The sequence below is a fragment of the Pinus tabuliformis genome, chromosome 5_1 (assembly GCF_031772625.1).
Source record: "Pinus tabuliformis cultivar Carrire ecotype Pingquan chromosome 5_1, CPIR1, whole genome shotgun sequence".
NCBI lineage: Eukaryota > Viridiplantae > Streptophyta > Pinopsida > Pinales > Pinaceae > Pinus > Pinus tabuliformis.
The window spans coordinates 138,355,596-138,368,743 of record NC_142305.1 but is presented as its reverse complement, the minus strand read 5'-3'; positions in this window follow the sequence as shown (position 1 = coordinate 138,368,743).

Sequence of the window (13,148 nt, the reverse complement as noted above, 5' to 3'; positions counted from 1 at the left end):
GCAAGAGTTCTCCTTTACTTTGATCAGCTCACCCACTTCCAAATAAGGCTAGGAAAGGATGGGAATCTCTCCTCTCAAGCTCTATAAGGGAGTCCTAATTCCAGCAGCATCTACCCTTAGGAATATTCAGCTTTCAACCTCCCCTCCTTCTGGCCTAATGCCTGTATTTATAGTGCTCTAGAGGAACTTAATCAGGTCCACCATCAATGGGATAAGCCCCTCTTTGAATGGGATAGCTCCCCTCTTGATGGGATAAGTTCCTCTTTCATAGGGATACATGAACCATCTGGAGGCGCTCAATACACGTCAAACAAGCTTCTAGAATGCTCTAGAAATGACCACAAGTAACGTTTTTGAAGTGAAACTTGTGCCTTTTGACCTTTACAGGAGTACGCACCCACCCCTTTACAGACAGAGTGTACAAGTACGCAGGTATTGTGAACTTGTGGTGCGTACACGCAGGGAAGGCTAAGAGAAACTGCGTACCCAGAGTTACATAGATTTTTAAAGACTTTCTCTCTTTCTTGGAGTTTGACATGAGGAGCAGAGGTATGAGACTTGCAAAGGAGGATAGTATGACAGTTGATGGAACCATACTAACTGTAAATAGTCATGGTGACAAATTTTAGTGTAACAGATTGCCCCCTAAGGTGCGAAGCCTGTAGTAGATTAGGGTTTCATATCATCTAGGAAGGGTGAAGTACTTTATCATTTCAAGGATTATCTTCTGGAGAGCCCAGTCAGAACCTGCAAGTATTCAACACACAATACATATATAAGATCATATCATCGCTGAGGTAGGCATTCCCATACTCAGATCAAAAACTTTAACTAACAAACTAACTATTGCTCTGATACAAGAATGATTTCGCAGTACATCATAATCATAGACTTTTGTAGACACAGTATGGATGCAGCCATCTGTTTATGATTAGTCTACTATATAATGAATACAAAACTCCTCGCAGCCTGGATGGTGGAAACTAGATCCAGGGTCTTCATTTCTACTTCCCGAAATAATACGATTCTATCCATACGAATAAATGAGTTGATGTCGAGCATGGTAGAAACCACTTGATTACCAGTCGATGATGTAAACTATTAACAAGTGTGAGAGAGACCACCAGTGAGGTCAATGGTTCTCAAAGTACCCAGTACAAACCATGAGATGTGAATGAATGAGTTGATGTCGAACATTTCATGGAGTCCTTCGATCGAAAGTCAATGATGTAAACCGTCGTCAAAGGCGAGAAACCTGCCATTGATGCATGCAGATTTCAAGGTACTGACGATTTCTAGGTCATCTTTCTAGATAATGTGCTAATGTCAATAGAAAGCGACCCGTTGCAGGCAAGCCCACAACACGAAATCATAGATCAAGTTAAAGAAACATAGTTGTAAGGACTGACTCAGGGATGGTCGAGATGGATGACGGGTATTTTGCAGATGAATGGTTTATTTGCAGTGACCTCTTGAACACATAACGACACGACAGATGGCTTGGTGACATTTGACCCAAAGTTAATACCCGGCTGAAGACTTTCAATGTGATTTGATCAACTGTGAGGCAAAGGATTTCCCAACCCAGGTGAATGGAAAGTGTCGTGTTCAAGAGTGGTGATAAGGCTTCTTCTGAGACAAAGGATAACAAATAGGCTCATTTTTCGCTCTTTTCCCCCACCATTTCTGGCAAGTACCTCTTTATTTTTTACAAGCTTGAGGAGGATAACATATGCTTGATTATAAGCTCATCCTTCGGATGAGTCCAACTTAGTTTTGATTCAAACCCTAAGAAGGAGTGGTCCGTTCCTGTTTGTAATTGAATGGGTCCTTTACTGTGAAATTTTAACGAGTCCAGTATAGGAGAAACTCGGCGTTTTTCAATTTTAGAGAGTCTGAAAAAACTTAAGAAGACTCCAGGGTTGAACTTTTTCATAAATTTGTGTCTCCCAAGCCCGAAAAAGTATAAAATAATACTTGAGAGAACCGCTTGATCTTGCGACCAAGGAGTAATTTCATGATTAGTATCTTTGACTCGAAAAGTAAAAAGCGATCAAGGACACGTCGTTTTATTTCCAATATCGAATTTGAAACGACAAAAATCCGGCAATCTTTTCATGTTTTTTCAGTCAGAAAAGGGCTGTAATAGGACCGTCTTTTAATTCCGTTTTAACGAGTGTAAAAGAAATGCTCGGCAATCTTTTCATGTTTTATGAGTCAGAAAAGGGCTTAAAAGATGACTCTGATTTTTTTGTTTGTGAAAAATGACAATTTTCCCTGAAAATCCTTTTATCCTGCACAAAAACCAACACATTACTCATACATGTTTAAAGATAGATAAAAATACTTTGAAAAATACCTTTTCACGGTGGAAAATAAACAAATTTAACATTTATTTACTCAAAAAACCTATAAAAAGGGCTTTTACCATTTCATTTTTACCATTTTACTGTTGAGGAGAGAAAAAGGGCTTTTGGCAAGAAACTTCCGGTGGTCATTGCGGAGATTCCGACCATCGGAATCGAATGTCGTCTCATCAGGTATTCTACAACATCCTCCCTTGCATTTCCATCCGTTTAGAATTTGTTTTTAAGCTTTAGTTTCATTTTTTGGAGGCCTTGGGGTTTGAAGGTCCGCTTTTCGGGGTACGCAGGTGCTCCATTGGTGACCTGCGTACCCTGACATTTTCTCAGTTGGGAAAATGTCGGGCGTATGCAGCTTGCCTTAAGAGAGCCTGCGTACACACGCTCTGTCTCTAAAGGCGGGCTGCGTACACCGCGGAAAGGATTTTCAAACCCCCATTTCTCCAAAATGAACCAAAAAATTTTAATTTTATGGACTCTAACAGATGTTTTATGGTGTGTAGATTGCCCACCATGCTTGATTGGCGCGAGAGAGAACACGAAGATGTTGATTTGGCCGCCATTAATCACCAACCTTCCATTGATGCTTTGAAGGCATGCGGTCTTTACAAATACTGGGCCATACCTGGCATGAGGGCCCAGGTGCGCTTTCTAGAGTGGCTGGTTGAAAGGTGGAACGTTCAGGATCAGTGCTTTTACATTGGAGGGCACCAGCTCGAGATAGAGCCCTCAGATATTTACTTTCTCACTGGTTTGCACAAGAGGGGCGAACAATTGACTCTGTCCGGGACTAGGCCGGGTGGCCAGTCCATTGCTAGTCTCCGACTAGAGTGGTGCAATAATCAAAACCAGGATAAGGGGATAGAGATTAAAAAGATATCCCGACCTGAACTTATGGTAATTGCCTTTAAAGTTACCAGACTTTGCGGGGCTGCCGCTTTGCACATTGCCACTGGATCCCAGATGCGGATGGCGATTGACTGCTATCGGGGCACCATTTTCAACTCATGCGATGCTGTGTTGGGCAACTTAAAGGGCCAATTGACTAGGACCAAAAACGGATAGCTGAAGACTTTTGGTTATGGGCCTTTAGTTGTGAGTTTTGCCCTAGAGAGGGTTCCGATGTTGATCCCACAGTAGCTCACTGTTGAGGTTGGGCCTCCCCGAGAGCCTAAGTTGACGCGATGGGTTGCGGTGATGGCCCGTCATCCTGACGAGGGCACGGAGGTTGTCCGATTTAGACCGGAGTATTTTCACTGGTTGGAGAACCAGATCTTCTCGATACAGGATTTTCCTTATGCCGGAGTTGATTTTCGTGGAGATCCGGACATGATTCTTCCACCGGGAGAACAGTGGGATGACACAGGTACTTCATTTTTCACAAGTTTTTAAATTATCTATTTTTTTGTTTTTATATCGTCTCAAAACTGACAGTGACAATTTTCAAAATGCAGATGTAGGCCCACAGCGTCCAGCCAATCTCCGGCCTTTCGAGAGGAGAGTACCGGTTGCACCGGCACCCGCCCGACAGGACGCGGCTGCAGAGACCTTAGCTGAGTTGGAACAAGACCTAGAGCGTCTTACGGCAGACATACCAGAGACTACTATAGATGATATTCCTATCAGGCTTCAGCGTTATGTCGTCGCAGTCCCAGGACCTTTTAGGAGGTTCTTGTGTAGGGTGGCGCGTGCAGTGGTGTCGTATAGAGAGCATCACCAGTGATTGGATGGTCGCTTTTGTAGACACATGTGACATTTTGGTTTCTTGTACTTATCATTTTTGCCGATCATAAGGTGTTTTTCGACCTATGATCGAAGACGATGTATTTTTGACACACTCCTATCTATATATATCATTATTACCGGCTTATCTTGTTAAACATGTGTGATGAAATGTTTTTAAATTTACATGTATGATTATCGCAAATGTCTGTCTAACATTCGAGAAGCAATCGCATCTGCTAATGTATTTAAAGACCTTGGAATATGCTGATATTCAATGTAATCAAATTCACGTTCCAAGAGACGCACTCTCAAAAATAACCTTAATAACAGTGGATTTCTAATGGCATATACTCTATTAAGCTGTAATACAACGAGTTCAGAATCTAACCTCACTATCAAACTCCGAATCCCAAACGAAATGGATTCAGACAATAACTCAATCACTGCACTGTATTCTGCAATGTTGTTTGTTGTTTGACCGAGGCTCACCCCATGCATAGAAACTAACTCGTCAGAGGGCGAATAGATAACCCAAGTTGCGGAAGAGATATTCTGTGTACTACGACAAGCACCATCAGCGAATCCAATGTACGTTTGTAGAGGCGTCGACATCTGCAATATCAAGAGTAAAACCAAGATAAGCCAGAATAATGACGAAAAACACACTTTCTAAGCTAAGCACACTGTCTATACTAACAAACACACCAGCTAGAAAGAAAAACCTAACCTAACTAAAATCTTCATACCCATCATTTAAGCATAATACCTCTTTTGGTAAAGTCCATTTCTGGGTTTACCCAAAGAGTCCCCGTCAAAATCTACCAGCTCATAAGCCCCTTTTGCTAGCTTTTGCTTGACAATGTAGGGCCCATGCGACACAGGAACGAATTTTCCAGCACCTAATTTATCATTAGCTTGATCATATAATAGCACTAGGTCTCCTTCCGAAAAATTTCGAGGGGTCACATTTCGATCATACTGAGCTTTCATACGTTTTGCGTGAGTCTCGATTGCCAATGCAGCGTCACGTCGAGTCTCATCTAATTGAGCTAAGTATAATAAACGCTTCTCCTCTTCGGAAGTAGCAGGAAGTAATTTGACAGCCATTTGAAGTGACGGGATTTCGCATTCAATGGGCAGCACAACTTCCAAACCATAAACTAGTTGGAAAGGAGTGAACCCTGTTGATGTTTTCACTGAGGTTCGGTACGCCCAAAGCGCGGAAAATAACATGTTGTGCCAATTCGATCGATGAATACCAATGATTCGTCGGATCATGATAACTAAAACTTTGTTGATGGACTCAACCAGACCATTCGCTTGTGGATAATAAGGAGTTGAGCTATCGTGATGCAAACCAAGCTGGCCTGTAAGTTCTGTCATCATAACATTTCGAAAATGGCACCCATGGTCAGTGATTATCACTTGTGGGACACAAAACCTAGCAATAATGTGATTGAATACGAAAATTGCAGCTGTCTTGCCGTCTGCCTCGAATGTAGGCATCGCCTCGGCCCACTTAGTAAAATAGTCAACCGCAAGGATGATATACGCATGCCCCCCGGCCGAGTGAGGGTTACATGTAAAAAAATCGATACCCCATTTGGAAAAAGGACCAACGACAATTATAGGGTGGAGAGGAGCAGGTGGTGCGCACATCTTGCGATCAAACACTTGACAGTTGTGGCATTTCCGGACCGCAATAATACAGTCTTTAAATAAGGACGGCCAGAAGTAGCCAGCGCGCAATATCTTTTGGGCTGTGACAGTCATTCAAAACCCTTTCAGCTTCCTCGTGAGTTAAGCAACGGCGAAAAACCAAGTCTGCCCCACGGCGATAAAGAGTATCTCGAATAATTTTGTACTGTTGGGACTGGAATCGAATTTTCCAACGTTCCGACTTTGAAACTTCGGGCCGAAAGGATTGGGTTTGGAGATAGACGATTATATCCCCATACCATGGATCTAAAGTACTGATGAGAAACAAAGATTCGTCTGCAATGGGTTCCTCTGCCACAGTTTCCGTGTCAGCAGGCGGGAAATCACACATTAACTCGGCTAAAACTAAAGATTTCTTAGACTTAGATTTTTCAAATTCCAAGTCGAACTCCTGCAGGATAACAATCCATTTGGAGTACTTGCCCCCTAGCAATTGTTTAGTCAAAATGTAGATCATAGGGTTGCAATCCGAAATGACTGTAGTTTTACGGAGAAGAATGTAGTGACGAAAACGTTGGCAGCTTGAACGGCTGCCAAGGCCAATTTCTCCACATGTGAATATTTGAGCTCAGTGGGATTTAACGTCCGACTAAGGTAATGTATCACATGTTCTGTTCCGAATTCGTCTTCCTGTACTAAGACCATTCCAATGGTGGAATGAGCAGTGACGAGGTACAAAAAGTAATCCTGGTTGTAGTTGGGAGGATGCAGCAATGGTGCATGGGTCAACGCGTGCTTGAGTGCATCGAAAGATTTCTGAGCTATCTCATCCCAAGGGAATTGAGCATTCTGTTTCAACAACCAGGTAAAACCCTTTGTAATCTCGGTGTAGTTAGGAATGAATCGGCGTAAAAAGTTTGCTTTCCCCTGCAAACTTTGGAGTTGGCGAAGACTCGAAGGAGGAGGAAATTTGATGATAGCTTCTACCTTCAAGGGATCGACGCGGATGCCGGCTTTTGAAACTACAAATCCCAGCAATCGTCCCAATTCTATACAGAAGACACATTTGTGTGGGTTCAACCGAATCCGATAATGCCTACACCTCATGAAGATTGCTCGTAAATGGACAAGGTGATCAGCTCGATGTAAGGAGTGAGCGGGAAAATCATCGAGATACGGTTGCACAATGTGTTTGATGTCATGAAATGCATAAGACATCGCCCTTTGAAAAGTGGCTCCGGAATTCTTCAGCCCAAAAGGTAATTTGCAATAAGAAAATGTCCCCCATGGACAAATGAAAGCCGTTTTTGGTTGATCGGCAGGTAGAATATTGATTTGATTGTAACCGGAAAAACCGTCCATAAAGGAAAATATTTCACTGGCAGCACAATCATCAATTATTTGATCGATATAGGGTGTTGGATAGTTGTCCTTGGGACAAGCACGAATAATATCCCTATAGTCGATACATATTCTTATTGTTCCCTGTTTTTTGTTAACCGGAACAATATTCGATACCCAATCCGTTAACGGGATCGGATAAATGAAACCTGCTTTCAACAGCTTCTCAACTTCTGCTTTAATTGCAACCACTTTTCGTGGGTGAATCTGACACAAACGTTGCCGGACGGGTTTAGCGTTGGGGTAAGTCTTGATCTCATGGACAACAATTGCGGGATCAATTCCTGGCATTTCCTCGTAAGACCAGGCAAACACGTCGCGGAATTCTTGAAATAGGGCCTTGTATGTCTAAATTTTGTCATCTGAACAGGAGGCACCTATATGAATGTGCTCAACAATTATGGGCTTGACTGAAATGTCAATGGGAATAGTGCGAGAAATGTTTCCCAAATTCAGCTCTGAATCATGATGTTTCATTGGACTCTGAGCTTCTTTGACATATTCAGTTGTAAAGATTGATGAGAAATCGTTTTCAAAACGATCATCCTCAGGTAAAAACGAAGATCTATGATGGAGATCTTCCCATGGTAAATCGTCGACGCACAGGACTTCACAAAGTTGTTCGTCAGATGACACAACTTCGGGAAACGTTATTAACTCCGAGGTTGAGGTGAAAAGTGATTCCTCACGGACCACATTCATTTGGTCGATTCTGGTTGAACTCGGGTCGGTAAAAGACTGCACGGCTTCATAGGCAATTTCATATGGACTCAAAGGCATCGCATCACCAAATGAGTCTATCTCAGAGTCAGAAGGAACGATCCAAGGATCATCATAAACAATGGTTTCTGAAGTAATCATATGAATAGATGCAAACGAAGACATGATGTTGATTGGAGGAAAAGGAAAAGTTCCCAGTAAACCAGCATCTTTAACTAATCCTACGCCAACATCCTTATAAGGGATAGTCGTTTTACCGACATGCTGGATACTCTCTGAAGAGGCTGGGTCGGATGAAAAGTAAGCCAGCTGGTCTATGGTTACGATCTTGCCATTATGTGGAAACTTTATTACTCTGAAGACCGATGAAACGACCGCTGTCATAGCGTAAGACCAACTTCGACCCAAGAGAAGGTTGTAGTCTAGAGGGGCATCAACCACCTCCACATCTAGACTAACGGTTTTTCCCTCAACCCCTATAGGCAAATCCTGTAGAATGCCAAACGGATGAAACCCACGGCCATCAAAGGCCTTAAGAATTGTCGGGGATTGATTTAGTGAAGGAGAACCAAGCGATCTCCAGCACTGTATCGACATAATACATGTGGAAGCTCCCTCATCAATTACAGTCCGATGAATAGGCCTGTTTTTGACTATCACTGGAATCTAGAAAGCCATCTGATGAGGTAAATGCGGTGTACTATTTTCTAGATCAAAGATTATTAGGTTCGGGTCCTAAATATCAACAGCTCCTATAGCCGACAAAAGTAATTTACGTTGTGCTGGGCACGATTGCAGCACTTCCAAAGCCAACATTGCTGAGGGTGAAACAGCTAAGTCCTCAACAATGTTGTAATTCTGGGCCGCTCTCGCATGTGGATTGAAAGCAGACCTTCGAAGTACACCCTTGGTGGGTGGTTTGATTACTAAGTCAGGGTTAGGTTTCTCGATCTGTAGTGGATCGGAACCGGGAGCTGAGGTTGATGGATTTGAATGAGAAGATTCCGCTTCTTTCGATCCATCAACAAGACTTTTACTACCATAATCTTGTGATCGAGTCGCAATCCTTACATGAGACATCATCAATATGGGTTCTTCACTGGCACTCGAGGAAGAACCTATCATCTTACTCTCCTGCTTTGGAAATGGATCTTTTAAAACAGCAGGAGTTGGGGAACCCTTGACGATTTTCACAACCTCGGCCCGATGAGGGCAATCTCTTGTAAATGATCCTCTTCACAAATAAGACAAGGATATCGAGGTTTGCGCTTTTCGTCATTGGTTTCCGACTTTTCTGTTTTCTCCTTTGGAGTCTTGTCTTCTTTATTCTTCTTCTTACCTTTCTTCTTCCCACCGTTTTTTGATTTAGCCGTAGATGACTCTACAGCGTGAATATTAGCGGAAACTTCAGCAGAAGATTCTCCTGTCAGGGAGTCTGGTAGGGTTATAATAGGAGAATAATTCTTTAAAGACTTCTTCTTGCTTTTAGTATTCACCGTACCAATCATGCCATCAGCAGCATGAGATCCCGAAGGAGCAGCAGCGATTTGATTTGACTTTGGAAGATCTGGGATCTTTTCGTGTAACGTACCTGACTGAGTGTAAACTAAGTCAAGGTACTGCGCTTGAGCAATCACTTGCTCCTCAGTAACTATGTCGGCCTTAGCTACATCTTCAGTAATCTTCGGTAATAATGATTTAACAAACCATTTAGCTAAGATTTGGTCCGGGATAAAAACTTTCACTAATCGCCTTCGACATCTCCATTCATGTATATGATCGGAAATATAAGTGGACGTCGACTGTTTTAATGAATTTAGTAGCTCCGTGCCATTATCATATCTGACCGGCAACTGAAAATGAGTTAGGAACGAGGTAGCTAACTGACTAAAATTATAAAAAGAGGCCAGTGGTAACTCGATGTACCACTTGGCCGCGAGACCAATGAGCGTACGCTGGAAAAGACGTAAGCGGATCGAATCATCCGAGATGGAATTTGAAGCACACCAGAGGTGGTAAGTCATCACATGATTTGACGGATCCTCTCCAGACTTACCCTCGAACTTGGGAATGTCACTGGGCAACTTATTCGGCATTGGCGGCCAAAAGGGAAGATAATTGATCGGATCGTTCGTTAGGCGCGACAAGTCTGGTAAATCCAAAGTTGCGATAAACGGTAATTGCCGATTAGGATCCCTAAAACTCTGGGTCACAAGACCAGTCCCAGGAGGAGGATATCCAGGATAACTTGGAATAGGAATCGCATTCGGGATATTGTATCCTCCCGGAAAACCAGGATTAACCGGACCGTACTGGGGTTGCTAAGGTTGTTGATAAGTGTACCCAGGATACGGTTGATACTGGTAAACTGGCTGCTGGACAGCAGGCCCGTATTGGTACTGTCCCTGGTATGGTTGATAAGTGAATTGTGGTTGACTAGTGACAATCGTACTTAAACTAGGCTGTCCTACAGGAATCTGAACCGTAGTTTGAATCGTGGATCCAGACAATGGTAAAGATGTCTGAGGAGTAGTGGCAGAGACAGTAGAAACTGGAGCTGTCGATACTCCAGAAGTAAGTATGGTGGATGGAACAGATGTTGCGGTAGTTGCAGCAGTCGTTTGAGATGGAGTACTAGGCACAATGGGCGACTGAGTAACTACCGAAGGTACAGAAGTTTGAACATTAGACTGGACTGGTTGCTGGGGTGGACCAGAAACTAAAGGTTGTCTAGCTTGAGATGACAACTGTACTCTTGGCTGCAACACCTGTTGAACTTGCGATGGATCCCACACTATGTTCATTCCGGGGTATTGACCCATGACAGGTTGAGGATATTGATATCCATAACCGGATTGAGGGTAGGATTGATAATTGAAAGGTACATTTCCCGTACCTTGAACATAAGATTGACCTTGGGGTGGTTGATAACCTTGACTCAAGTACTGACCTTGGGGTAGATACCCTTGAGGTAAGTACTGATACTGGGGTTGACCTTGAGGTATAAATTGATACTGAGGTTGACCTTGGGGTACATATTGAGGCTGGGGTTGACCTTGAGGAATGTATTGTACTATTGGTACATACTGTCCTTGAGGTTGCACCCCAGATGCAATTTGTGTACCTTGAGGTTGCCCCCCAGACGCAATTTGTGTACCTTGAGGTTGCCCCCCAGGCGTTAATTGAGGCTGCCCCCCAGGCGGTAACTGGCCACCTTGAGGTTGAGAACTGGGAATTGAACCTGACATCATGTAAATGTCTCCTACACCCAACGGTTTATTACCATTGTTTCCAGTTAATAACCCATGTTTAATGGGTTGAGGAGATGCTCCCGCAAAAGTACCAGAAAGTGACTGATACCCAGAGGGAACAGAAGGACTGCCATACAAGAAAGATTCAGGAGATTGAGTGAACACGGACGACTGACCAGACATATTTACAGGAGTATAAATACCTCTAGGTGGATAAGGAGTACGAGGTGGAGAAAAACTTGACCCTGAGTTGTCCAAATAATTAGTTAACGAAAGATACCAAGTAGTACTTCTAGGAGGACTGTAAAAAATGGATTCACGCTCCCTTAGATCAATAGTAGGTTGATCTTCAAGGATAGAGACGCCTATTTCTTCTTCTGGAGCAAGTTCTTCAATAGCTATCAAACCAGAAGGAAGATTTTCGGTGATGACTCTTTCTACCCTAGGTGAATCACGAGCACTAGAAGTTGGAGTAACAGGTTCAGATATTTCAGGTTCTTCGCCTATATCACGAGTAGATGAAAAACTACCAGCAAGCTCGGAAACTACAACAGCTTCGGGATTATAACCTGTTTCTAGACCTTGGTAATCTGGATGGACTACCAACGACGACTCTCCTTCTTCAGGTGAACCTACTTTACTGCCACTAGGAGTTACAAGGACTTTCAAACCTTCGTAATGACCCGGGACGTCTTCAGGAGGTTCGCCCCGAAGTCTACGGGACTTCCTCAACAAATCGGCCACGGTAACAATCTCAGGAGACTGGCCCCGAAGTCTACGGGACTGTCTCGGTAATTCAGCCACAGTTAAAAACTTTTAACTACTGCACACGCAAACAAAGTAAAATCTCAAAGCAAACCGCCTAAAGTCTCTAAAGAACCAAACAAATTCGAATCACACGCCTAAAGAATCTAGGGCGTCAAACCATACACAAACAGTAGCCTTCCGGACCGAAAACACTAGTTGGTGATGAAGCCCAACATCGCCGAATTCAGTACAGAAGTGGTGGGTGGAACAGTTACCCTGGCAACCTGCTTAATGAATAGACCGGCACAAGTTCCTCCACTTTAACCGTCTCGAGTGAAGTGAACCCCCCGAAAAATCCAAGTGAGTCTAGCCGACATCTGCTCCAGGTACAGTGGGATCTTCCCTCCACCGTCACCTCGGGCAGAATCCTAAAGATAATGGTCACTAAGGTTACCAACAGCAACAAATATACCTGGGGGAACAGTCTACGACCCGATAGCACGCAAGGGCAGAGTAACAAGCTCAATCCCCTTGCCGGCTCCTTGACAATAATCCAAGGTTTACCGACAAGTGACCCCAGGCTCCTCGACAATAATCCGAGGTTTACCGTTTGTAGTACGTGCGTATCTGGTGTCTTTCCCAATGAAGGAGGATTGATCCCCTCACTGGTTCGGACACGGTCTCGTGCTTCTCCTTTAAGAGGAGCTTTCCCAGAGTACAAATGAAACAGTTGGATTTATCCTACCACAAGATGAGCTACTTGTTTGGTTTTACTGTCTTGGAGAGTTAATTACTCTCCTACTCCAAGACACTAGCCTGATCTATATTGGTGTTTCAGAGCCCTAGTAAATAAAAGTTACTAAGTTGATTTTACTTTAAGCGTTAATTTTTTATGGCTTTTCTTTAGGACAAAAGGTAGTGGAGATGAAACTGATGGTGTGTAGACTCGACTGAAATCCACTAAAAAGATGCACTTAGGATGATTTATACTAATTTTCTTTTTCAATGAATTCCCTAGCTAAGAGAGTTGGAGAATGCAAAATTGATATAAAAACAACTTTCTTGGCAATGAAAATCAAAGAAACAAACTCTTTATCTTTTCCAAAGCATACAACACATGACCACTAATTACTTCACGAAAATTCCTTTTCTTTTCAAAGACTCAAATGCTACTAAAGCAAACTTTTCTTCAAAAGAGTTTTTTTGTATTTTTCCCTATATTAACAAAGCATATAAAACTTACTTTAACAAAAATCAAAGTTAAAAAATCTATGGCAATCAA